Here is a 5,739-nt window from a genome sequence, read left to right on the forward strand (position 1 = left end):
GGGCATGTGATTCGGCCATGTGTCCCCTACACCTTAATTAGGTAAAACAGATTGTCCAGCAGTAAACACGTGGGCAGAGACATGACCATGTGACTCAACCGCGTGAAGGACATGACCTCAGGACATGGGCGTGTGCCCAGGCCGTGTGAAGTCTGCACCTGTTTTTTTGGAATTTAATTTGCCACACAGGCTAAGCACACAGGCGTATGACTTGGCTGTGTAACCGTAATTGTGTTGATGATGTCATAAATAGAGAGTTACATGAGCTGAAGACACAAGGGTGTCTCAACTTATATAACCATTAATAGAACTCACAACGTAAACCATACACACATATATAGATACACAACCAAACCAAAAATTTAAGCCAACATTCATGGCTATAGACAAGACCAAACTTTAAACATTTACAAGCCAATTCTAATGGCTAAATTCATCATCCAAAGTGACCTAAGTTCCTATACATGCCATATATTCCAAAAACATAGATTCAAAAGTACCAAAACAATAGTTTGACAGTGTGATGAAGTCTCTGACGATCCCCAAATCCGAGCTAGCTTTGAAATCACTAAAAGCATGAAAAAATAAATAGAGTAAGCTTTATAGCTTAGTAAGTTCATATGAATAATAAGTATAATTTCCAACTCATTCACAATTTAAAGAACATAAGTAATACATTCAATTCAACAATTTGCACATTGCCATAATTATTGGTATCATGTATAAATTCATCAACTTTTACTTACTTTACATATAAATTTATCAATTATCAGTTACTTACCAAACTTATCACGAGTATATGAACTGATTCGTATCATTGTTTACATCCTTGTACCATCAGCTATTTCCCATTGAACCATTCAAAATAATATCGGATACTCGGGAATCTCGCACCAAAGTGCCACATACATAGCCAATGCTATCTCAATCTCGTATCACATATATGCTCACTCTCGAGCTATCAACGGGCCTGCTCACACAAGCTGTCACTCAAGATATAGCTACACAATACTGCTCACAAAATCTGTCAAGTAACCGCAACACATGCCGGTATACTCAGCCACCAATAGGACGTACAGGACCAGCACCCAAATCACATAATCACAATAACCCCTAATGACATGTCACTAGTAACCTATCTATTCCTAAGGTTTGACTGGGATTCTCACTGTGCCAATGCTTTGTCGATAGGTTCTACAGTGTCGTAATATCACAATTATAATATTTAAGCACATAAACACATATAACATTAAGCTTATTAATCATACAAACTTACTTCGGATGTAAAAACGACGAATTAAGTTGATTAATCCAAAACTTTGTTCTGTCCCCGATCTAAATCTGTATTTTGCCTTTCTTGATCTATATAATATCAAATTTAGCTTATTTAATTACCTCTGTATTCAATTTAATCCAAAACACTCATTAAATCACATTTACACATTTGCCCTTAGTATTTCACAACTTTTACAATTTAGTCCTTATTTTATAAAATCACAAATTCATGAAATTTGATACCAATCCATGCTAGTCGAATATTCATAGTACACATATCAGCCCATATTTTTTTCATTTATTTCACAATTACACACAAAGTTTCCACATTTCACAATTTAATCCCTAATTTGCATTTCACTAAAAATCACATAACAAAACTTACATAACTATCATCAAACATTCATAATCTATCATCAATCATTAAAATATATGCTTATTCATCAATGGAAACATCCTAAATCTTTATCAGTTTTGCAAAATAGTCCTTAGGCTAGCTAGAGTAAGCTGCAACGATCTCAAAAACGTAGAAATCATTAAAAACGGGACGAAAACCATACTTAAATAGAGACTCTCGGGTTACCGAATGTTCAAGCTTTATCCATGGATTTCTCTTCTTCTAAGAATCAGTTGAAGACATTAAAGATGATGGCCTTTTAATTGGTTTTACTTATTTTATCCTTTAATTACAAATTTCCAAAATTAACCTTTTAAATCAACTAAATTTCAATAATACCAAACCAATATCTTCCACTAACTAAATAATGGATTAATTACCACTTAAGGACCTTTAATTTAATATTCCATAGCTAATAGATACCTTTAACTATTAGAATACAAGTTTTATGCTTTACGCGATTTAGTCTTTTTTTATCAAATTAAGCATTCAAATGATAAAATTTCTTAACAAAACTTCCACACAATCATATTATCATGCTGTAGACCTTAATTTAATAATAAAATAAACATTTCAGCTTTGGATTTGTGGTCTCAAAACCACTATTCTGATTTGACTAAAAACGGTCTATTACAACTCTTCCCCTAGAGATTTCCGTCCCCAAAAATCTTACCAAAAAAAGGTTAGGGTATTGTTTTCTCATAGCTTTCTCAGGCTCCCATGTGGCTTCTTCGACACCGTGTCGTTGCCAAAGTACTTTCACTAAAGCTATGCTTTTATTTCTCAACTGTTTAACCTCTCGAGCTAAAATTCTGGTTGGTTCTTCATTGTATGTCATGTCGGGTTGAATTTCAATCTTTGCCGGAGAAATTACATATGATGGATCTGATCTATATCGACCCAATATCGACATATGAAATACATTGTGAATCTTCTCTAACTCTGACAGTAAAGCTAGCCGATATGCTATTGGCCCTATTCTCTCTATGATCTCATACGACCCGATGAATCGCTGACTTAGCTTGCCTTTCTGACCAAATCAAAAAATTTTCTTCCACAGAGATACTTTCAAGAATACTTTTCTGAAATCAATGTCTTTTCGTTTCAAATCCACGTACGATTTTGTCGATCTGAAGCTGCTTTCAAACTGTCATGAATTACCTTCACTTTATCTTCAGTCTCTCGAATTAAATCAACCCTGTAAATCTTTTTCTCACTCAGTTCGGTCCAATACAACGGAGTTCAGCATTTGTGACCATAGAAAGCTTCATACGGTGCCATCTTTATACTCGATTGAAAGCTATTATTATATACGAATTCGACCAATGACAAATGTTTCTCCCAATTACCTTCAAATTCTAAGACACAACAATGAAGCATATCTTTGAGAATTTGTATCACTCTCTTAGACTGACCGTCGGTTTGTAGATGAGATACGGTACTAAAGTTTAACTTTGTATCCAAAACTTCTTACACTTTCTTCCAAAATTGCGACCTAAATCTCGGATCTCTACCCGATGTAATTGAAGTTAGCACCCCGTGCAATCTAACTATCTCAGAAATATACAACTCAACCAATTTATCAAGTGAATAATCTGTACGTACCAGAATGAAATGTGTTTATTTCATTAGTTGATCAACAGCAACCCAAATAGCAACTTTCTTTTTAGGAGACAGGGGGAAACTCGATACAAAATCCATCGTAACTTTATCTCATTTCCATTCTGGTATCATCACCAATTGTAGTAATCCCAAAGGCACCTGATGCTTGGCTTTTACTTGTTGACAAACTAAACATCTCGACACAACCTCTGAAATGTCTCGTTTGATGCCCTACCACCAATACAACTGTTTCAAGTTATTGTACATTTTGGTACTCCCTGGGTGAATAGATAGATAACCACTGTGTGCTTCGTGTAAAATTTTCTAAATGAGCTCAGAATTCTTTGGTATACTAATCCTATCTCAGAACATTAAACAATTGTCAAATCTGATTTGATAGTCTGAATCACTAGTCGACTCACATTGCACTTTTTTAGCTTGCAATTTGTTGTCATACTTTTGAGCTTCACAAATTTGCTAAAGAAAAATAGGTTTAGCTTTTAGCTCTGTTAGAATCAAACCATCATTAAACAAAGATAACTGTGTATTCATCGCTCTCAAAGCAAATAAAGATTTTCTACTCAGAGCATCCGCGACTACGTTCACCTTACCCGGATGATAATCAATACTAACTCATAATCTTTCAACAGTTTGAGCCATCTTCGTTGTCGTAAATTCAGATCTTTCTGAGTCATTATGGACTTCAAACTCTTATGATCAGTAAAGACATGACATTTTTCATCATATAAATAATGTCACCAAAATTTCAATGTGAAAACAATAGCCGCCAACTCTAAATCGTGTATCAGATAATTCTTTTCATGCAGCTTTAACTGTCTGGAGGTATAACCTATCATTTTTCCTTCTTGCATCAAAACGTATCCCAAACCATTCAATGATGCGTCGCTGAAAATCACAAACTCTTTACCCGACTTAGGTTTTACCAACACTGGTGCATCAGTTAGCAATGCTTTCAACTGTTCAAAACTCTGTTAACATTTCTCTGACCCCTCAAATTTCACATCTTTTTGTAGCAATCTAGTCATTGGTGTAGCAATTATCAAGAATCCTTTAACAAAACATCGATAATAACTAGGTAAGCCCAGAAAGCTTCTAACCAGATACATTTCTCGGTGGTTTCCAATCAACAACTACTGAAATCTTGCTCGGATCAACTTGTATACCTTACGCTGAAATAATATGTCCCAAAAATCTGACTTCTCGAAGCCAAAACTTACATTTATTGAATTTAGCGAATAGTTTCTTACCTCTTAAAGTTTGTAGCACAATCCTCAAATGCTTGGCATGCTTAGATTCATCTTGTGAATAGATCAAAATGTCATCAATAAATACCACAACAAATTTGTCTAAATATGGTCTAAAAATTTGATTCATTAAATCCATAAAAACGGTAGGAGCATTAGTTAATCTGAAATGCATAAAAAGAAATTCATAATGCCTGTACCTTGTTCTGAATGCAGTTTTTGGCACATCCAAATCCTTAACTCGCAACTAATAGTAGCCCAATCTCAAATCAATCTTCGAAAGCACTGTTACTCCTTTCAACTGATCAAATAAATCATCTATTCTTGATAACTGATACTTGTTCTTTATCGTAACCTTATTGAGCTGACGATAGTTAATACAGATTCTCATTGATCCATCTTTCTTCTTTACGAATAACATTGGAGTACCCAAGGGCGAAAAACTAGGTCGTGCAAAGCCTTTATCTGTTAACTCTTGCAACTAAGCTTTCAACTCTTTCAACTCTTCAGAGCCATTTTAGACGGATCTGTAGATACCGGTGATGTTCCCAGTACTAACTCAATAGCAAACTCAACCTCTTTAATCGGTGGCAACCCTTGTAACTCTTCTGGAAATACATCCAGATACTCACAAACTACCAGTACTAATTCAGTTGATTTAAACATTTTTGTATCTAAAACATAAGCAAGATAAGCTTTGTAACCTTTTCTCACACATCTCTGAGCTGACATTGACAAAATCACAACAAAAAATTCCCTCGACTCATCTGATTCGATTCGAATGATTTCACTATTTTGACATTTCAATTCAATAGTCTTTCGTCTACAATTCAAAACAGCATCATGCAACATCAACCAATCCATACCCAGAATTACATCGAACTCATCAAATGGTAATAACATCAAATTAGCTGGAAAACAGTAACCTCGAGTCATTAAAGGACAATTCTTGCAAACTTTATCAACTAAAAAATACTTGCCTAAGGGGTTCAATACTTTAATCACAAACTCAATAGACTCAACAGGAAAACTCTTACTAGATACCAAATTCATACAAATATACGAATGATTTGATCCAGGATCAATCAATGTAACTACTTAGTGTCATAAAGAGAAAATGTACTGCTGATAACATCGAATGATGACACATCTTTTCGAGCGTGAATCGCGTAAGCTCTAGCAGGTGCTCTAGCCTCTGAT

This window comes from Gossypium arboreum, chromosome 7 (assembly GCF_025698485.1).
Source record: "Gossypium arboreum isolate Shixiya-1 chromosome 7, ASM2569848v2, whole genome shotgun sequence".
Lineage (NCBI taxonomy): Eukaryota > Viridiplantae > Streptophyta > Magnoliopsida > Malvales > Malvaceae > Gossypium > Gossypium arboreum.